This window comes from Passer domesticus, chromosome 4, assembly GCF_036417665.1.
Source record: "Passer domesticus isolate bPasDom1 chromosome 4, bPasDom1.hap1, whole genome shotgun sequence".
Classification (NCBI taxonomy): Eukaryota; Metazoa; Chordata; class Aves; order Passeriformes; family Passeridae; genus Passer; species Passer domesticus.
In genome coordinates, this window is record NC_087477.1 from 44259835 (window position 1) to 44283373 (window position 23539).

The window sequence follows — 23539 nt, forward strand, 5'->3', positions numbered from 1 at the left end:
TGCCAGTCATTTTACATGAAGACTGTTCCATGAAGCAACTGAAATTCTCTTTACCATTCAACTAAACTATTCTGTAGAACCATGTAAAGGAGTAATTTATGCCAAACATTTGCAATTCAGTGAACTCCTGTAAGTAACAATCTTTAAGAATACATCAAATAAAAATTAAAAGGAAAAGAATGTTGTTTATGAATTTATAGCAAGATTACTTTTCTTAGTCTAGATGGTGTTAGATCTTTATCCATCTAGATTAGTACAATTTTGTTGAATTGTCTATGTTTCTTTAGTTTTGCTTTGTGGGTTTGGGTTATTGTGTTCGTGTTTCATCAACAGTGAAATTACATTCTTGCCTGAGATTCTGAGCTTTACAAAATGCTCCTTTTTTCTGAGTGCTCCCATCACTGTCAGGTAGTGCTATTGACTGCTTCTGTAAAGGGTTTAATCTGTAGGAAGAGAAGTGGCAAGAGCACAAAACAAGCAAAGCACTCAAAACTGCAAAGGACATGTTGGAAAGGGGATTATCAATGTAACATTTGATAAAAGGCTCACAAAATAGCATGACAAAGGATACAAATATACGAGGAAACCAAAGAAATAAAAGCATACAGTATTAATCCTTCATTAGAAAACCTGCCCAGACATCTCAATTTTAATTGTTTGATAAATGTCTTAGAAATTATTTTCACAAAGGAAGAGAGTTTTAAGGCTAGTGTATGCAAAAATACCACCGCCATAAAATCAGGCTTAGTTTAACCAGAAGCTAAAATGATTTTGAAACATTTGACTAACTACATTTTATTAGTAACACATGTCCTCCCAGTAATTTAAATCAAGCCTTGTCCAATAATTAAAAGGTATCCTAATGTAATTTTAAGACAATTGAAGATTAAATTTAAACAAATCAATAAAAATACATCAAGTATCCACCCTGAAATATACAGTGTTTCAATCCATAGTGGACAACTGTACTTGCTCACTTGACCATCTTTGCTAAAATTTTTGTCTGTGTTCCCAAGTTCCTCTCTTAAGGAGAGGCTGCTCCAACAGAGCCCTTTGGAAAAGAAGGCTGTGCCTGTCATCAGGGAATTCCTGAGTGTATGCAGGATAGGAAAGGTTGCTGACCTGGCAAGCAAGACCCAGCCTGAAGGCTGGAGCGTGTGTAGAGGTTAAGGGACAGCAGAGAGGATGAGTCTCGTAGCAAAGACAAACACAGAGGGAAGGGCTTCTCTGGGACAGAGGGGAAAGGATCAAAGTCTGCTCCTGTTCAGAGAGTATCAAGCTAATGGAACTGAAACACAAAGGAAAGTTCCAGTCTACAGGGACAAAATGGGCAGCATATAAAACTCTCCATTTTTGTTATCTTTATTCATTGCTTTGACTTCTTTTCATTTTGAAAGTCAATACACTTGGACTTCTACTTTGGAATAAAATTTATTTTTGAATCTAAAGCCTTTTGATCTCTTTGGGGAGTTTCTCCAGGAGGAAGTTTAAGCACATCTGTTCTGCAGCAGAGGCCAAAACATATTCATGGTTAATATGTGCACAGATACAGAGCAAGGCTACAGATGCAGCAATGTGCTCAAAAAAGGATTAGAAAAACAACCTGTCCCTTATTAAATAATGACAATGAAGAGAGAATATCAAAATGCTTCTGTAGGGGATGAAATGCTCAGGTGAAATGACAATTGCACCTCACTGCCACAGAAACTAGGAGATAAGTAAAAATCAACTTCACACTGTATTCTATTGCTTCCATCACATTTATGTTATTTCCCAGGTAGCTAAAATAGAATTTATTCTGTTTTCCTACTTGTCATACTGGAAATATCACTGTTAACTTTTTCATTGCCCTGCAAATATATTTTTAACAATGCTCACTCTGACATGGTAAATCCTACAATATTAGTTATTTTACTACGTTACTAATTGATTTACATTTTTTAAGCAGATATACTTCTTCAGATTTTTAGACCTATTTTTTTTTCTAAGCTTACTAACCTCACTTTCTTTGGTTTTGTTTAATTTCCATTATTTTCCTTCTTACCCTTTTCCAATAACTTCATTTCACATTCAATGAAGTTGCTAAGCCTGGATCATACTGTTTCCTGTTTGTTTTTTGTTCACAGTAAAATTCTTTGTTATCCATCAATTTCCTGCTGTATTTTCCCCAACAAACACAATGTCATTTTTACCTGTGTTTCCTCTCTGTGCACAAATATAAATAATGCAGAATTTGGTTTAACAACAAAGACATGAATAAAATATATTAAAAAAAAGTCACCAGCTGCTGTGTACATCCAATGTTCTTGATTTCAGTCTACATTTTTACCTTATCATTCAAAATTTTTTCTGTCTCCTAAAAATACTGAAATATGCATGGATCAACTGAGCTTCCTGCCACTTCTTTTTAGAGAATTAAGGAAAATCTTTTCTCCATTTTCTTTTTGAAGAGAGATCTTACTTTGGACTGCTGACCTCTGCAGGGAAAAATCTCCCTCTCCTTTATTTCTTTTCAAATTTTCAGGAATATTCTACTGAGAACACAAAACCAAGTCATCCCCAATCAACTAACATAGGTGACCAATCTTTTGGTATTCAACACTGCACTTTCTCTATGAAAATAGAGAAACTTTCATAATTTTGCTAATTAAATTTTTTATGTTAAGAATCTAAAAAATTACCACGGCATAATTCTCCAATGATGTGGTTTACTGTTTTCCTGTGGCAAGACTATTTTGACTCTTTGTTCCTTCTGTAAAGGTGAGATTAGGGCATCATTTCCTTGTTGATGAAAGGTGATGAACTCTTCCTTGTAGGAAAAATTACCAATTGCCAGCACCCCACCATTGTTCTGTCAGATGCAGAACAGGGAAATGCCAGAAGCAGAGAGCATTGCCCATTAGCTTTTCAAAGCACAGTCATGGCACATTATAAAGGAGTACAAACTGTTGTCTTCAACTGTGCCAACAAATATGTGTCCTCCTCATACTTCTAATAATGACATGCCTTTCTCTAGCTGAGGCTTCTTCCTCTTTTATTTTGGTTTGTGTGTTAAAATGACATCTGGCAATTGAGAGCTTAGCAAGTTCCTGTTTTACACATGCTTGTACTTTTCTTTCAGTATCCTTAGAATAATTTATCCCCAGTCAAATTTTTGCATTCAAATAATGTTTTTTTGCTAGATGACTTTTTTAATTGGTATCCTTACTTCCATATTAGAGTTTGGTGTAAATGTATCAGCTTTATTCAATCCAGCTAAATGCTTAATTTCTTGATTGGCTTTTAGGTTTGTACCTTTAATAACAATATCAAGTACAGCTGTATTTACTGTGATCTACCTTTCTTTTTCCTTTTATTTGAGATTATTATTTTATATACTTTCACCATAACATCTCAGGACAACTTCTGTAGTAAGACTAGAACTGAAACTAAATCAAATGTAATTTGGAATTCCACAAATCTCCAACTTTTTCTACTAGAGTAGCAGCCAAAGAGAGCCATTACTTTAAGTTGCACAAGTGAAAATGGGAGGGAGAGAAAGTACTTAGTAATCTTTTCAGTAAAGGCTGTTCAGAGAGGCAGTAATTAGACAGCAGGTAAGTGGTTGAATGTGCTGAAAAAAAAAATAAAGTTTCTAAACATAAAAATAAAAAAACACAACCAAAGTACAGCTAAGTTTCTATACTCTTTTCCAAAGAAAACAATAACCAAATGCTGTGCACAAAGGTGTTGGGTACAAGGTTATACCTTGGACTCACAGACAAAAAAATAACTGCAGGTAAACAAGAGTTGTAAACATTCATTTTAAATTATTGATTTTAAAATGTTTTGTGGATTTTTCTTATGCTATTCTGACTAATGGACTTAATAATTAAAATATACTTTTTATTAAAAAATAATGAGAGCACAAATTTAATAGAAATTGGCAGCTGAGAGGTGAGTCTATTAACAGCAACTTGAACAAATTGGAAAAAGAAGCAATTGAGCTTAAAAAGAGATTTTAAACTTGTCAGAAATCTGTCCTGGGGAGGCACCCTACTACTTTTATTTCAGTGAAGTCTGGCAGAGTTTATAACCCTTTTTTTTTGATTTATGATTAAATCTAAGTTTCAATCTAAGATTCTTCTATATTATCTAAGATTTTTCTATATGATCCATTATATTAATAACTAATTTTCAATCCATGATGCTAAAAAAATTTAAATTCTAAGTGTGCAGAGTTTCCTCTGCAGTTTAAAGTCTACTGCTGGGCCAGTGATGAACCCTGGGAGTCACCATTTCTGACAGACTTCTACCTAGACCCAGTGGGAATACAACCCTCTAGGGTCTCCCATTCATTTTTCCTCCAAAGTAATAAAAAATTCTTAAAAACAAGAGTAAATATTTAAAGGGTGTGTGAATACCACAAATAATACACTTTCATGTCCCTGAAGGTTTAGAGATATTTGGTTGCACCTCTGGTCTCCACATTCCTGAATTGTTAGTGTTGTTGTGGCTACCTTGTAGTATTTTCCATAAAAATCAGATCTTGTATTTAATTCCATGGAAGTGTTGGAGGCATTACTTTTTTCACAGAAGAATACCCTTACTTTCTATTCACTTATTTTTTCTTTAAACTACAGAAATTAAAAAAGGAATTATAAGTTTTTTATAGAAAAAGTAAAGACATAGAGCACACGTAAGCTATTTTAACATGAACATTGACACTAAAGGTTTTTTTAATACTATATTTTTTAAAAAATACAACAGAGCATAAAACCTCTATTATTCTTGTACTTTTATTTTTTTAAATCTCATCCAGCAGAGCAGTGAAATGATTTGAACTCAAGTCTGTTGAGTGCAAAATGTGTTGTGGATTTTTTAAAAATATAAATCCCAGAGTATGAAAAATGGGAAGAAGAATTTGAAATGATTGCTTAACAAAAAATGCTGTCTACTTTTGTTCACTGATCCTCTGCTGTCTCCAGGTTCACTTTGAGTCCCATTTGGGTTTGGAGCTCACAGGCTACATTGATGTCAGAGGTGTTTGTTTTTTTCTTCTCAGCTGTAAAGAGTGTGATTGCTTTCACAGAGGAAAAAAAGGTATTTGAGTAAAACAACCCATTACAGAGTGAAGAGATCAGAGCTTTTGTTTCAGTGAATGTTACTACATTCTACATTTTATAGCAAGTGTATCAACCGGTGAACACTTCCAGTGAATACTGAATGGATAGAAGATGCATATGTTGAGGATATAAAATCCACAAATAAAGTTCTTCTTATCACAAAGGTCAGAGTTTTAAGAAAATAGCAAGCTGATCTAAAGTCATGAGTGAGTGTCCCTTCACTCCAGTGTTGCTCAGAAAACAGACAGGGGATGCCATATAGAAACAACAGTGTCTTGGATCATTTTTGCTGAAACCACATAGCACTAATTATAGAGGTCTTCCTTGTTTAATTCAGACTAATTTCCTTTGAGTCTTATGTGATTTTACTTACAACTATAGCCCCCACATAGTTGAAAGTGCCAAATAAAGTAAAGTAAATGACAATATCATAGTCACTCCTTTCTTCTAGGAAATCTGAGAAGAATTAAAATTGCAATACAAAAATCTAGAAACAAAGAATATCTAAAGGCCTGGGTGAACACACAGTGATATCAATAGAAAAATATAAATTTATGTTAATGACCCTTAATCTATATCTGACTTCAACACTTCAGGAAAAAAAATGAAAAGAACATTTAATGCTATTTACATTGATACAAACTGACCTGAAAAAACCCAGATTCTGTGCCAAACAATAATTCAAAATGCAAGCTAATTGAAAAGTATTGGTATAAAAGGATTTGAAACAGGAAATGCCAAGATTAGGAAAAGCGTCCTATTATTTTTATGAGCAGATTTGGGGTAGTAAGAACCAAGCTCATGAGGGAGAAAAAACACAGGAAACCCTTTCAGGAATGGATTAGCAGTTCAGAAATAGGCCTTTGAAAACTCCAAATCCTGCAGGGTGATTAATTATTCTGTAGTTCACCATGAAGTATTTTTAGCTACTTTTACAAAGAGAAAATTGCTGCCTTGACTACTGAGTGCTGTAAGAAAATGAAGATTATGAAATGTTTCTAAAGTACATAATTTCAGAAATGCTTGAAGTAACCAGCCATTGCTTTTACTATGCTACTTGGATTTCTGGACCGAGATTAACCTTTTATATACACGACTCCATGGCATTAGATGTCTCCTTTCTTGTCATTATAAATTTAAAAGAAGCTCATCTTCTCTTTCACTTTAATACCTGTGGGTTTATGAAGAGGAAAAGGATCATTAGGAGAGAGTTTTTAATTTTTGCTCACAGACTACCATGGCTATCATGAAAGGTCTCTTCCACAAGTAAAAATTCTTTTTAGCTCTCTGTTATATTCCAAAGACGTGCAGACACAATTTTTCTACAGAGTTCAATCCAAAGCATAGAGCTTAAACTCACAGAAAATGCACAAGAGATTTTTTTCAAACTTGCAGCCTGAATCTTGGCCTAAGGACCTTATTCTTTTAAAATGGCCTTAAAAAAATAGATTTTTACAGGAACCAGTATAGAACCAGACATAAGTATTTCTGTAAAATTCTAGGGAACCAGTTCATTTACTTATAATAAAATAGAAACCCTTCAGTTGGAAGGGATCTACAATTATCTAGTCAAAACACATTCATTTAATTATCTTTAAAATGCAAGTAAACTCATCCTATTAAGAACATAATGCCTGCCTAATATGAGGAAAATGCAACAAAATCAGTGGAACTGAATAGTACTTGAAGCGAGGCAGGTGTAGAGGTCCACTCTGCTTGGCTTGTATCACAAAGAGAAAAAAACCTCTGTAATTAAGAGATAATTTTCATGTAATGTAAAACTGTCATTAAGTGATCTGATAAAAGTTTGAATATGTATGTAATACCAGGTTATAAATGGTAGAAGTATTTATCAGGGTTTTGAATACACCATAAGAAATGATAATTAGGTAAACAAGGTTATAGAGAACAATAAGCTTAAAATAAATGCTTGATTCTAACCTCTAACAATCATACTCAGAAATTGCAGTTCCAGTGTCTTTAGTGAAAGAAAGGTTTTGTGATTACTTCACCAGAAAAATGTAATGACCCCTGAAAATATTCTGTGCTAACTTCCTAATATTTATTGTTACTTTTATTTTACAATTTCTTAAATACCAGGAAACATATTACACTCCTTCTAAAACATGAATAAATGATCTTTTCAGAAGGCCCACTCCATTAGTCATGAATTCTACAATGCTCTAAGAATTGATCCACTATACAGAACTAATATAAATAGCTATTTAACAGAAAGAAGACACTTAAAGAAACTTGTAATGGATCTGGCAATGAGTTTCTTTTGTTGAATAGAAAATCTCTTAGATTTTTATATAAGGTCAATATTATGACACTAATTGCATATGTGTCATGGCACAGATCCCATGTACAGTCCTATTATTGCTTTGACAATAAGTCATTGGCAGGTCAAAGAGAATGCTAAAAATGAGATTAAACCAACATAGGGAAGCTACTTTAGAAACTGAAAAAGGAAGACATATATCTCAGATAAAACAGAAATTAGAAAATAACCTTTTAGAAAAATAAACTGTTACTAAACTGGACTAAATCTATTACTGCTTAAGGGGTCCATGGTGTAGGAAGACTGATGGGGTCTTAGGAGAGGAGAAAAGGAAGTAAATTAAAAGAAAGAAAAAGCAACACAACAGTACAAACTACTTAACCTTGAAACAAAATACTTAACCTTGAAACATTGAAACAAAATACTTAACCTTGAAACATTGAAACAAAATACTTAACCTTGAAACAATCTCTTAAAGAAACCAGAAGAAATTATATAATTTTCAGTATTTGATTAACACACTTCAATGAAAGTACTCCTCCTTTCTCCTTCCCCTTGAATGAAAATAGAAGTAAGCCAACCTGCTTTCCTGTCTCCAGCAGCTATTATTTTGCTCTGTTAAAATGTCCCAAGGCCTAGTAGTAATATTAGAAACTAGTAGACTGGAGAAATTAGATGAAAAAAAAAAAAGAGAATAATAAATTATAAGAAGAAGCTGCTATTATATGTCAGATACCCATTACATCCATCAGCAATGTTTCAGGCAAGAATAAACACTTCCAATATTTCAGACATACAAATTTCCGGTATAAAACTCGTTGGCAGTTATCAGAGACACTGAAAAGAGAGAGAATTCCTGCAGTATACTGTTATTTTTGAGTGCCTGAAGCACAGAGAGCAAAGCGCAATGAATACATGCTGATTACTTAACTACCTTTTTCCCTTTTGTAAGTAAAGTCTCTACTGGTATATTGTAATGCAGCTTATTCACTAACAATTCACATAAATGAGTCAAAGGTGATTATTCTCACAAGGTCCAAAGGACAAAAAAATACACATGAAGCAGAACTTGGCTTCTCAAGCCTGTCAAGACATACCTGCAATGAGCATACCACCAAGAAAACTAACTTAGAGCAGCAGGAACAGGTGTATTTAGCAGTAACATAGAAGAAATGTCAAATAGAAAACTTCTTATGACTGTTCCCAACCCAGTTGTCACCACTAGCCATTAAAGCACCTGTTTACATAAAAAAGTGATAGCAGGAAAGTATTTTTAGCTGTCTTAGGGGATAGAGCAATGAGAAACAACAGAACCAACACTATAAGGCATGTCAATTCTCCGTGGTGTACCATCTTGTACAGTGTCAAACTGCCACCACACCTGTTTGAGAACCGTTGCTGTACAAAAGAATGCTTTACTGTAGGCAGAATTTCTTCTTAGCTTATGTCTTTTATATCTGATTTTCAATTACACTTACTGCTAGTATTTCAGTTACATCTTGGTTTAGTTGAACTGCAACCTGTCATAGCACCAGTGAGATATGACTGCTAATGTCAGACCTCTTACAGCTCATTAGTTCTTCCCTATTCTAAACTACCTTCATTTATGAAAAAAAAAAAAAAATTCAGGTAATTTTATTTCTTTTGAATGTTATTTCCACCAAAATGTTCTGGCAGTGCTTCTTGTGGTTGCAGAGATGGTCTCTCTTTACTAAATTTTGGGGTGACAAAACTCCTTCCTGATTTGTGAGGGTTGAGTACACAAAAAATTTTTGACCCTCTGTAAATGGTATCATGCCCCAGGCAACAGTCATAAAGGCAGTAAGGAAATAATAGAAGACTCTATAAACTTACACTGATATGTGATTATTACTGACATTTTACATTATTTTTTTGTCACTTGGATTGTTCATCTATGATATTTCCCTGTAATTGTCTAATTATTCCTATATAGAGGCTCTTCTATGTTCTTTTTAATTGCCTCCAATAAAAATCAATTTTCATTCTGTGACCAATTTCCATTTTGACTTAATATCTTCTTAAATAATTAAAACACCCCTCAGTTCAGGAAGTACTTATAAAGCTGCATATACAAATATAAGCCCTGAGAAAGATCACCACTGACAGGAGTTAAACTACACTTATTTTAAAAGTCACATAAAACTGAGATGTTAGTCTTTTAAGACTAAGTCCTTTACAATTCTTTTCAAGTAAAGGGGTGTGCTGCAAGATAGTGTGGTAACCCATGGTGTCTTGTAACTTAGATTAAGACAAGGCATAGCAGAAATTTTTAAAAAAAAAGGTTGTCAGCCATAAGACTAATTTTTCTTAAATAGTGAGGCAGAAATCTCTGAAATCAATAACAATTTTTCGTGTGTCAAATGCATTGTCATATCTGCATAGAGCAAAGAATGGCATAAAACAAGGGATTACACGATCATGAGAAAGAATTGTTTAGGACTGCACACTTTAATAGGCAACAATATTTGAATATGCTGAATTTGGATAATTATGACATCCCAAAAGTTCTGGACTTCTGAGAGGTATTAGATATAAACTCTTTGAGATGTACAAGAAATGTTGTTGTTGAAAAGTGAATTGATGTACCAGACATGAAGGCAGGGAAAAGTATTAAGTAAAGCTTAATATTGCAAGATCATATGACAGTACATCGTGTTAGGTCAACATTTTGTACCTGAGTGCTGCTTGATGCATTTCTGGATTTGAGGATTAATAGCTAAATGAAATTGGAGTGCTTTCTGCTTGTGTCTTGAAATCACTTTGCAAATCACTTGAAAAATAAATGTTTATCAAAAAAGATAGCGTAATCCGCACTTTGCTTAGCTGGCCAAATACTAAGAGGAGTAAGAATGTTATAAAAAGGTAAAAACAGCAAATGAAAATATCGATGTAATACAAAAATATTTCTCATGACAAATTTTTTTGTAGTAACAGTTACAATAAAATGATATAAAGTATTTTCAAGTGTTATGCTTCCCTTTAAATCTAAATCAATAATATTTTGTTCACTATTATTTTGCCCCCGTAAGGTCCTGTGATAGCCTCAAGAGACTCAAAAATGAATGTGCTCTCTTTTAGGTGATACAACTCGTTAGTTCCTTTGCTTCACAGAAGTGTTTTCCTGTACAAAGTAAACCCCTGAAGATATTTCTAACCTCATTTAATCCTTTCAATAACTTGATAACCCACCCTGCAGTATTTTATCTTTATAACAGTCATGGAAGAAAGTGCTTTGGTCTGCAACCTTTCATGGGAACAAAATTGCACCTCAGACTTGTGGTATAAGACATGACACAGTAATGCATGAACTATGAATTATTGAAGTAAAGGAATCCTGAAACAGAATCTCTTTTCTGAAGGCAAAAGTTCAGCCCAGGTTTGCAGGCTGGATACCCTAAACATCAAAGCCAGCCAAAACATGACCTACAGGGAGATGAGTCAGGATATCTCAGGTCACATCCTGGCAATCAAGATTTGTACTGAGTCCAACTGTAACATGAATTTTTCACTGAGATAACAAAACAGATAGTTGCACCTCCATGTTTAACACCTTTAAATAACTCTCCCTTTCCTACCACCACTCAAAATATGATCCAAGCTAATAATAGTGGGAAAAAAACAAAAAAAACCCACGCCCCCCAAGAGTACACAAAACTCTGCATTCCTAAACTCACACACTCCCTGAAAAAAAAAAAAAAAGACTAAAAATCGCTCCTGGGAGAAAATTATCACAGACCTTACATTTGGAAATATTAAGATTACTAGGTAAACTTAGATTATTTGATATACATGTAATATGTAACCAAACCCAGTGGATTGATCCATCCCCTCTAGAGCTGACTGAGAGGATCTGCTCCAGTCCCATTTCCAGGCCTCACCAGGAATCAGGAATGATGCTGAGCAGTATCCCCTTATGGGCACACACAAGGTCTCTGCAGACACAGCTGCTTGCAAACAGACAGACAGACAGAACAGGATTGGCACCCACTTAAAACAGGAGCTGCATGAATAACCCCCCAGTCTTGGGACTCTTTGGGAAAAACACCTTCCCAGATGTCACCAGAATTTGATTCCCAGGTGCTCCATCTCTCTGGGCTCCTGCTGTCAGATCTAAAGTCTCCAGCTAAGCAGCTCCAAGACCCCTGGCATCCCCATTAACCAAGATTTTTCCAGCTTGCCAGGTAGTCTGCCTTGAAGTTTGCTCCTGGGTCATGAGCAGACTGCACATTATTGCTTCTCTGATCACTGGTTGCTCCTTAAGTCCATTTTGAATAGCAATTAGTCAGATATCCTTTCTTTGGTCAGCATTTCTCCACTGAACAGTGGAGTGCAGGCAGCCTAATTTCATGGGCTTCTCTCTTACTAAATTCCTTTATGTTTTATATAGTGAGGTTTAAAACCAAACTCCCTCAAAATGCATGATTCTTTCAGGCTTTCTATAAACTACCTAACAGATAACAGTAACAAATTAGTGAAAGAAAAAAATACATAATTCAAATAGCATGTAAATAGTATTAGGGACTTCAAAGACTAAAAATCTATCCATTTAATCTGAAACAAGCTGAAACAAATAATTGCAACACTTACCAAATAATAGTTATTTAATGAACTCAAAACAACAAAACTTTCTTGAGACAATTGTAATTTTAAATTTGTTATAGCAACTAACAAAGTTTGATACTATATCACACATATCACAGTGAGCAAACAACTAATGTAAAGGGATTTTTTCTCCTTTTTATCATTTTAAACATCTTTTTTACTGATATCATGCTTCTGACCCAGAGATTATGAGCTTACTTCAGATTTATTGTCCCAGATTCATGTATTTGCGAGTAATAGAAGAAAGCACTGTTGTTAAGTGCCTTAATTTGCATGGAAGATACTAAAGGGATTTCTACATTTTATCTAAACCCTGAAGTTCAGAACAAGAATGAGAAAGAAACTGATGCTAAAGTAAAATCAAAGGCAGCCTTTTAAACCTTTTTCCTATAACTTTCTTACTTTTACCTTGAGATGGATTTTTTATGTATTCCGTTACCTAACTGTAAGGATAACTGCTCCTAATACTTTTCAAGAACAAAGTGAGCAGTCTCTTTTCAAAAAAAGAAAAAAAGAAAAAAAAGGAACCATCTTATAAATGCCATTATAATTTCTCCTTTTTTCCTGCTAAAATTATAATCTTAAATCTTTCCTATGTTTTCCTGAAAGGAAAAAAATTGTAATTTTTTCAAACATACTGAAACCACAGGTTTTTACGTTTTTTTTTTAGCACAACAGTACTTTTCTCAAATGTTTAATACTGATTCTTCTATATCAGGCCCATAAGCTCAAGTGCTTTTTTGATTTTCCAAAGTGACCCTTGGAAATGCTGAATGAGTGCCTATACATAACTCAAGAAGAAGACTTCAATTACTATTAAGACTGGCTTCCAACTCTAAAATGATAGAAAATGTGGGGGCTTAAGCAATGCCTTAAAAATTGACATTTTCTCTGTTATCTTTATGAAATGACATTATAAGATGGGAGCAGATTGGAAAATACATACCAATTGCAAACCTACCTGCATATTCTTACTGTACTTTAACCTCAATGTTCCTGTTGGGCCTCTATGGAATTCTAATCATGTGGCTACAGGGGAAAAAAAAAATTAATTATGTGCTTATAAAAGTTACCAATTAGCTTTTGCTTTTCAAAACAAGTACTTTTGATATATTCTGGCTTTGTTTAGTTTGCAGGGGGTCATTTTGAGTTCTTTTATGCTGGAATGCCCTTAATTGAAAGCTATAGAGGGTTGGATTGTAAGTAACCAAGAAAAAGTGTGACCATTTGTAAGAAGGCTACAGCCATGAAACCAGTATGACCTTCTGTTTTCCTACTACCTTTCTCCTAATTCTCACTTGCTGAGACTAGAGGTGCCATTCAGTGAATTCCAGCTCATCCATGTAAGAAGGGATGAAAAATATAATTTAAAAAATTTCTATGTATTTATGGAAGAAGAGTCGAGAATATGAAAATAAATGAAAGGTTGGAAAATTCCCAAACAGCTGTATTTTTGAAGGAGATGCAAATATTCCTGCATTGTGAACTCTTTTAGTACAGTATTGTCTGTTACTAAAAGAACATATTAAGTTGTTTTTTTTTTTTTAAGATTTCCATCAAAAGATGTAGAAAGGAAAGAAAACAGTTTCTTTAATTAAGGTATGTGCTTTCTACTCATGAAATGCATGAAAATTTGGAATGCTTATCCTCAAATACCATCTCTAAATTTAGATTTTTGTTTGTATTTTTTTTCTTTAATGGAACTATAGGTTCTGCCATGCTGAAGAGATCTCTCATGAAGGTACCACACTGTGGTTTTTGTGAACCCAGCATGGACAGTGCCTTCAGATGCTGTGAAATTCTGGCAGCCTTTGTTGGCCCAAGTGTTCAGGGCTATTTTCACCCATGAAGCACAGTTTGCCACCTTGGCTTCAATGCTGCTGCCAACAGAAGATACTTTAAAGAAGATAAAAGAGAAAGGCAAGCCTGCCTTCCCCTCTGCAGCACCATGGACTTATTTCAACTCAATTAAAAGGTGTCAGGTACACCTGGAGTAACATAGAACTATTGCTCAGTCTCTCAAAAAATCTGCTTTGAAGCCGATCCCAGCTCACACAGGAAGAGGGGTAAGAAAGAGAAACCAGAGGGGGGAAAAAAGTTACCTAGTATGATTAAAAACTTTCCAGAAGAGTGGTTAAAATGTATTTCAGGGATACTTGTTCAGTGTTGAGTCCTTATTTCAAAATGTTAAGTATTTAAAAATAACACAACATAACATTCTGGAGAATATTATGTATACAAATAGTACAAATATAGGTGTACAAAAGTAAATACCAACTGTGGCATTTGGTAGAATACCCTATTGACATAAATATTTGAAGAAATCTTTTAAGTAGTTCCTCAAAATGCCTATCCATCACCACATATTTCCTCACATCAAAATTGAGTTGAACACTTGCAATAGCCTCTATATCAATTATTAGTAGTGGATATGGATTTTTCATGTGGAGTGTTGCACAGTGCTTTTAAAAATCAGATCTCGAGTCAAGCAAGTAACAGCTTGCTCACATATAGGGACAAAAAAAGACACAAAATTTGTGCACAAAGCTACTAACAAGAAATTCAGCAAGTTCACAAAATTTTTATGCAATGTTATCACCGATGAAATTAGATTATGGCATATGTCCCTTCAATGTATTTAAAAAAATCTGCCCTCAAACTCTAAAAAATTAAATAAATTTCAGAAAATACTTTTACAACATTATTATTTTATTAATAAATAAACATAAAAAGAGAGACACAATATTTGCCCTAGTTTTCTTCAGCAGTGCATGTTATTGACTGTGTTTTAAATATACAAATTTTTTTTTTTGTATTTTGCAATTGTTTGGGTGTTTTCTTATTCCCTTTCTTTTTAGAAATCCTCATTTAAAACATGTGTCCATTGACAACAAGAAAAGCATAAATGCAATCCTCTTGTCCAGAATTTTTAAACCAATCCTAAGATCTTACAGAATCTTTTCACTATCTGCACTTCTATTGTTATGCCTCAGTTCTCAGGGGACATTTGTAAAAATAAACAAACCTGACATTTTTTTCCTTAAGTCTCATTTTAGCTGCAAGAAATCTGGTATACTGCTAATAATGCTAACAAGTAGTCTGTTATCAGAATGTTCCACTTGCATTAGTACTTTGCAGGTTTTCTAGCACTGACCTAAGCAAACAAGAAGAATAAATACAGTTCAAATCCCGATTATAATACAATTTATCACACCTTAATGCATCCTTCATCTGAATGCCATGAAATTTTACCACACATAATTATGATGGTGATATTTCAGGGCTTCAAGCTTTCCCCATTTCATTTTTCCTTTCTGAAGGTGAATAAATAAACAAAATGCCTTGTTCAACCCATAAATGAAGTTTTGGGGTCCCCAAAACCATTTAGAGAAGTGAAAAATTTAATGTAAAGGAGAGAAAATCTCTACCAAAACAATTGAGTGATTTAGATTATATCAGCTGGTTAGAGTGATGTGCTAATAATGCCAAGGTTGTGGGTTTGATCCCATTCATTTAAGGGTTGGACTGGATGATCCTTGTGGGTCCCTTCCTGCTCAGAGTATTCTGTGATTCTGAGGGTGCTCATTTCTGTGTGGTTTTGTGTCTTATATCTAAGAGCAACATCAAACTCGCCTGAAATAGTCAGAGGGAATAACAAGAGCTTGCTAACAATTATTCCTATTGCAGTACCATCCAGGATATGGAAGCAATAACCAGACTGCACAACTCTAAGCTAACTACACCTATGACAGCAGTGAGGATTATTTTCCATTTGAAAACTCAGCTTTCTTGAAGACCACAGGACTACTACCTATTCAAGGAAAAACATAACTGTCACATAAGATATTGTGTATAGTTTCATTGTCAAGAGAGACACTACTTACACTAATTCTGTCCCTTTCTGTTGTGAGCAATCCTTTGACAGACAGATTACCTAAATATGAGACAGCATTAACAGTTGACTTTCCTGGTGTGACAGGATTCACGTTGCACAGACCTAATTGCTTTGGACTTGTTAAAGGGAGAGAACTGCGGATGGTAGATAGTGTACTGCTAATGATGCATGTCATGTGAATGAATGGACAGGTTAAGCTACATGTGCTTGCCAAATTTCTATTCCTTCAGACAATTAATACAAGATGTTCAGGAAACAGATGGCCAGGTATCTAAAAGTCAAATCAGAATATCTTTTATGGTCTGTGGGGAACAGTTACTGGCAGGTGAATTGAAGGTGATTAGCATGTTGTTGACAGTCTGTTCAATCTTCTGTATCATTTATTTAAAAGAAGTAATTCTTCTCTGCAAGAGACCTGACTTACCTTTCCATCTTACTAGTACAGCTGTGCCTGAGAGAAGACCATGCATTTTCTGTCACACTGAGTTTAGACCTCTCTGAAACAGAAGAAGGTACAATAATAATGTTTTCAGTCTCAGAATATAAATAATGTGAACCCAAAGCCCTTCTCAGGAGTTCAGATTGTTTCATCAGGCTGTTCAACTTAACTTTAATGCGGAGAACACCATCATATTCCCTGTAATTATAAGCTGGATAACTCAATGGGAAGTTATCAAGGTTATGGGTTTTGTCACTTTTTTTAGTAAACTTTAACTTTTACCTATCTTTGCAACTCTCAGATTTTTTTCTGTTCCTTTTCTCAGGAGGCCTTTCAGTTTGGTTTTTCTTTTGGCAGTAGGGCAAATCATAGTGTAGTGTAGGACAGGTGTAGTTCTATCTGAATGCTTTATAAGAACTATTAACATTTGCCATGTGATGCATCTCATAAAAACCTACCATTTTCTTTACTGATCCTCTTTTACTTTGCCTGAAAAATGACCCCCAAGAGATGCTGTTGATCTCACGAGTAATTTGGACAGGTAAATAAAGTCTGAATTTTTTTCCTCACTGTATTTCAATGGAACATCATTGCTTTGTACATATGCAGTACATATTTCAGAATGATGTTCTGATTTTTCCTGCCACACAAATTTAAAAGGATTAGCCTGGACATGCACTCACTTCTTCTTGATTCCTTTTATATCCAAACTCTTGGTAAATTCAATACAGCATGAAAAGCTCAGACCACAACAATTTTGTACCCCATTATGTTCAAACTTTTTGCCATTGTATTTTGATAAAGCGTAATCAAATAATGCAATGAAATTCACATAAATAAAAATCACAGTGGATGCTCCTTCTACCTTAAACTACAATTGCTTTTTTATTCATAATAAAGACATTATTTTTTAGCTTTTTTGCACATTATATGATTCTATGATCACACATATTATATGCTAGTCAGTCCACTACACCTCCTGGTAAAGTGACAATTTCAAAGAAGGTCTATAGAATAAGATTTGATTCTAATGACTTGTGAGGAAGGACAAAGTTTTGTATGTTGTTGAACAATAGACAGCTGTAAAGCAATATCAGAAATATATCCTGTACTTCATTGAGAGACAAGAAGTCTTTCCATTAGCCGTAGGGATTTTGAAGTCAACATTTTTTGCTTATTAGTAATAGAATTAAGCCTAGTCCTGAAAGAGTTCTAACCAAGAACATTTTAGAGTTTAGTGAATAGGCAGAATTTCTTTCTAGGTGAAATTTCATCTATATATTTATCTATACTCATTCCATGAATGAGTAACTTTTGAATAATATTAGACCACAGAGAAAATCACCCAACAAAACAAATCTGATGAGTGTTATCAATGCAAAAGTATATGTTTAGCCCAATCGATATTATCGTTCTATACAAATAACTCAATCTTCCATTTCTAATTTACTCACACTGACACTAATATATTCCAATCAGGTAACAGCTGAGGAAAGCTGGACTAAATTGCTCATATGGGCCAATCTTGTAAAAATCTCATTTTTGTGGTACTGATTTTAATAACTGTGTCACTATTGTTATAAAGCAATTTAAAAATATTTATGTGGAGTAAAGGTAGGTATGTAATTGATTTGTTTCTCCTTTGATATCTGCAGTAGAGAGAGACAGGACTAAATGCAGATATTTAAAGTTTTTTTTCTTTTTCACTTGAATGTTGATATCTTCTTGAACACATTGCACAATAAAACAATTATAAACCAGAACTACTAATGGTACACTAGTCTTGTATATCTGAGATGTTGAAACAGAAATGCAGAAAGCCCACAGCTCACAGGCATCTCGAGAAAAAATTGTAAATTATTGCACAACTCTGTGGAGAAGTCTGTGGCTCTCAATTTGATATCTAGTAGTTATACACAGGAGTTTTATAATGTAAATAATAGTTTCTAATCACATTGAGTTTGGCACAGATTTTTTATTTTCATATGTGAAAGAAATGTCTATTCTTCATTCCTGTTCCCATCTGACAGTCCTGATAGCTTGATGACAATTTACAGTATGATTTTAAAAGGTTTTTTCCCAACCTAAAGTATTCTGTAATATTAGAAGTGATTTGTAAAACTTTATTCTACAACATGATCCAACTTTAAAGTCTCACGTAATCATAGTGAAATAGAAATCATATGAAATAGACTTTTGTATGACTAAATTCCAGTGATGCACTGACATAAGACATAAGCAACAAAACTGACAGAAAACTTGTGTATGCTCATTGCCTTTTTTCCCTTCCAGTAATTATGAACATTCTGACATTTCCCAGCATCGATCACGCATTAACAGACAGAAATTCTTACTTTTGATATATCAAAACTGAAGACATAATTACAGCCCCAAATTAGCTTTTGAAAACAGTTGAAAGATATCCAAGTTAGTAGGATATGTCACCCAAATGTTTGTTCTTGAGCTCACTATTGTCTCAAACATTTGAAAAAATCACTTTGACACCAAGCTGGTGATATCTAGATTCTTTATTTCACATTTTTTATGAAGTGAACATATGTTGACTCTTTACCACTATCATTTCCCTCTTTATTTCTCATCCCTACACCCTCCCTATTTGGTAAGGTATTTAATATGTATGCCTAGATAGATAGATACCACAGATAGATATATGTAGATACCTATAGATATCTATATATACCTACAGAAATCTTTCATGATTCTATAGTTTGCATTTGATTTAGCAGTTGTTATAGGAAATTTTTATGCTCTTAGAGCGGAAGATTTAGATTGGTTAGCACTGTAATGGAATAATTTTTTTAACTGAAATTTAATTTTTTTAATTGAAAGCTTCAATTTACAAAGTCTAAGAAGAGTATACAATTCAATTAGGGCTGCTATTCTACTTTAGTTTCTCATTTTACGTGGTGTTGCTTCTTTGACTCCAGGCTAATTTCTATCTCAGAATATCAAAAACTTATAAATTACAGATGACTCACAAAAAAGTTTCAAGGTAAGTATTCTTATTGAGACCCACATGCTGATTATAATGATTGACACTAAGAAAGGTCTCAAATCAGTGTGGCATCCTGCAGACTTTTTCACAGGTATAGCCATCTTTACTGTGCAGATCCTCAAGTGACTTCAAAGTTGCTTATAAGTAAGCCTTCACAAATCTTAGCCCTGCTTACTGGAATATTAATTTTAATCTCCTTAATCTTTTATTTATCAGTTAAACATATGGAACTCATTTGACACTAAATAGAGAATATGTAAAGGCAATAATTCCCATAATTTTAAAAGGGTGGAAATGAAACTGGAAGACAGAAAATTATCCTGAAGGACTGTTCTAAATTTTATGCTCAATTCATTTCAGTACTGATCCTTAACCTCGGTTTTCCTTCTTTCTATATGCAGGCCTACATAAAAGATTTCTGAGTTTAGACCAAAATAAAATTAATAGCAATGATTTTTCTATTTAAAAACCATCATGACTATTCAAGAAGCACAGACCTGAGGGAAAAATTTGAATCTGTCACCAAGGCTACATAATCCTTTCTAAAACAATCATAACCTGCTTTAAAATTAGACAATATCTTTTTTCCATTCCTTCTATTGTGGTAAGAAACTGTCTTCCCTTTTTCGACTATCTAAATTAGCAAGAAGTTTACACCCCGTGTTCTGATGTCTGTATATTTTTAGATGATTTTCCCCAAGTTGCTGTTAACTATCATATTTTTTTACTATATTTATATATCACTCTAATTTTTTTATTAACCTATTTCAGCCAAACTTATCTATTTTACTGTTATTAAATATATTCCCTATTCCCCTGTTTATCCTGAAAATAAAGATTTCTTGTACATAACATTCCAGAGGAAGTCTCATGAGTGTTTTATGCAAGAACAGTAACTCCATCTTAAAAATACTTGACTGATGTTTTCTAAGGCTGAATAACCATTTCTTAAAACTGTTTTGGTTTTGTGATTTCAAGTAATTATAGAATATGTTGGGCTGGGAGGTAAATTTAAAATCGTCTAAGTCCAACATTCCTGCCTTGATCAGGGATGCCTTCCATTAAACCAAGTTGGTCAAAGCCCTATTTAACCTGACCAACCCATAGCAAACTTGGACATCCCAAAAGTTTTCTTTGTTTCTACCACTAGTGTTTCCATTATATAGCCTAAACCACTGATATAAGTACTATTTGAATTTCAAATCAGAGAATTTTGCTCTACTTCTATTAATTATGACATCTAATTCTTACTCCACCTTCATCCTTTTCTGCAATGATTGCCAGCTTCATCACATCAGCAAACTTCTACTGTACAGGTGAATACATTGGCGAAAACTACAAAAACTAATAAACAAGATTTTCCCCATTACTTATTTTAGAGTTTCACTACCAAACTTCAACAAATTCAACAATTGTCGCACTAACAAAACTTCATTAAGCATCTGGCATCTTTGACTTTCTTTATATGGGATTATATAAAATCTTTTACTTAAATCAGATAAAAACTGAATTTCCCTGTCTAGACAATCAATCTGTTCTCTTATCAAAGGCAGATACAAGGTTAGTCTAACACAATCTACTTTTGATGAACTGATGCATTATTTTCCAACATGTCTTCATTTACAGTCATGACTTGAACATTTTGACTATTTATTCATAAATTGTGTGCGACTGAGGATAGACTAATCAGCTTGCAGCTGCATGTTTTTCTCTCCTATAAGCTAGATATTATATTTTCCCATCATATGGTGCCACTCCAACTTGGCAAATTCATTAGAAATTCCTACTAATAACTGCCAATTTCACAGGCCAGCTGTTTTGAACTTCCTGTGAATAAAGAACATACATTTCATACAATATTCAAGCAGAACATTTTTGTCATCTTTCTCTAAAATATTTTTTTTAATCAAACAGTTCTTTTTTATCTACCACTTACTCATTGTCCACTACTATTATTACTCAATCAGTAATACTCTTTTAGAGCCATTCTGTTCTCCATTATCTTTTATTTCTTTGCTGACTGGACAATCTACTTCATCAGTGACAGGCATAAGCTTTAAGCACTCATACTTAACCTGTTACTGGAAAGAAGATTTTCATTCTGGAAAAATCCTTTCCTCAGTGTTTAAGTACCACACTCTCAGAGACTCTGGTGCTGACAGGTGGATGAAAAAGGAAAATTTATTAAACTAACATATACCTCCAGAATTTTAGAAATTAAACCCAAAACAACAAAATCTGATAAGAACTTTTCTTTCAGGAAATAGAATTAATTATTTTCCATTTAAAATGTGGTTCTGTTTAAGCACCTTCACAAACCTTCAATATAGCAACTTTATTTTTTTTAAAAAGTATCATCCCTACAAACAGGAATGCATACCTTTTGATTTTGTTATATGGTAATCAATTTCATAACTTTAATTCTCTAATATAAGGCTGAGTTGCAATGAACACATTTCAGCTCCTAGAACTCAAAAAATTTTCCTCTGGGCAGCTTATTTTTTCACTGCATGGTAAAGTGCAACTATGTTTTGTTACTTTCCTCTCCTTCTCCCTCCTTCCCCTATAGCCTTCACAGTGGGTTGATACACTGAGAATAAATCTTTTACCAGCTTTGAAATGTCAATAGTTGTTAATTTTGTGTAATTCCACAATAGCTTATACTTTTATTGCAGGTTATACTGTGCTTTGGCAATCTGAAGAATGAACACAAATTTTGTGATACAAAAATATAAAAAAAAATTTCCTTTTTTTTGTTGTTATTCAAGACCCAGTAAAGCAAACAAATTTCTTTTGGCAGACCATGCTTACTGTTCCAATATTTGCAATTCCACTTTTACATTTAAAACTAAAGGGTATCAGCCTGTATAAAGTGACTTTTGTACATTTTTCATTTAAGATTTGAACTTCATGAGCATTAAGAAAATATTATTTTAAGGTCCATATTTATTGACAGCAATTTGTTCTCATATAATGTCCTGAATATAGCTGAACTTCAATACTGTCAAAGCTAACACATATGATTATGTTTCAAGTGACTTTACCTCCATAAATGTGTCACAAATATTTTCTTCTTAAGTTGGAATTACTTTAATTGACTTGGCATTTGACTCTGTTAATCAACATCCATTTTATCTCAGTTGAAGTAATTTAACCTGAGTTCAATTAAATTAATTCTCAGTCTCATTATTAGAAAATTGTATTCACAATTATAGTCTGTACAAGACTATTTAAATTGCCCAGAATGAGAAGTGAAATATTTAAATATCTGCTTATGGCCCTAAATAAAAATTACCTCTGATTTCCTTAACAATTCCTTTACAATTGATATTTGTGACCCAGGTGTTCACCCTTCTTACAATTTTGCTCTATTGCATGAATTTCCTTTGTTCTGGTTTCCTTAGCAGTGACTTAGAAGGAAGAAATGCTCAGTCTCTTTTCTCTTGGAGAAAGAGGAAACAAGAGAGTGCAAAGCAAGCCAAGAGAAGGCAGGTGCCTAAGTTACCTCTCCCCTCTACAGAGTGGTGTTTGCTACAGGATGTTTTGAATGGCCTGAAAAAGTAATTTGACATAATAATTTCAAATACCTGGAGAAAAGACACATCAGTGACTGTTAAATACAGAAATGCCAGATCTGTCTGAAAAAGATTCTGAACCTGAAACAGTAGGTATTCCTTGGAAGTATCACTTCACATTTTGACTGTTTACATTCCCTCTCCTGGATATCAATAATTGGATGGTAAATGCTGCTATATATCATTACAGATCAATGTGATCTAAGTATTCAGATATTCTATGTTATAATGATGTGTTTGTTTAATGACATCCAATAAAGATATTTTCCACTTGCACAAGATTGCTTAAAGGAGCTAATATCTTTCCCATAAGAAAATTGGTATAAGTTCATGCTGTGACTACAAAATATCCTCAATAAATTAGGCAGTTACACCTTTTGTTAAATATCACCTCTGTAGGGGACTTTTTAGGGTAATTTGTATTTCTGTCTTTTGATTTTTCAGGGGTATTGGCTTGGGTTTTTTAAGAAATTGATCCAAAAGTATACTGAAGCTGTCAACTTGTTATTGCTAAATGTTATTCAATAGGAATTTTGCTTACTTTATCATGATTTATAATAATAGAATATTTCAAATAGCTTCATATTATTGCTTTGTGACAACAT

General features: G+C 33.7%; 1 long non-coding RNA gene across 5 annotated transcripts in view; it reads right to left on the bottom strand.

Moving 5' to 3' along the window:
* LOC135299989 (uncharacterized) overlaps positions 1-23539 on the bottom strand; it is a 180322-nt gene that overhangs the window by 1034 nt on the left and 155749 nt on the right. For 3 of the 5 annotated variants that reach the window (XR_010361844.1, XR_010361843.1, XR_010361840.1), the window contains 3 exons: positions 16329-16401; positions 12971-13038; positions 4858-6276 (listed from right to left, as the gene is read on the bottom strand). This is a non-coding gene — a long non-coding RNA (uncharacterized LOC135299989). Of the gene's footprint in view, positions 1-302; positions 444-4857; positions 6277-12970; positions 13039-16328; positions 16402-23539 lie in introns of those variants that run through there. The other 2 variants (XR_010361841.1, XR_010361842.1) reach the window with 2 other exon arrangements.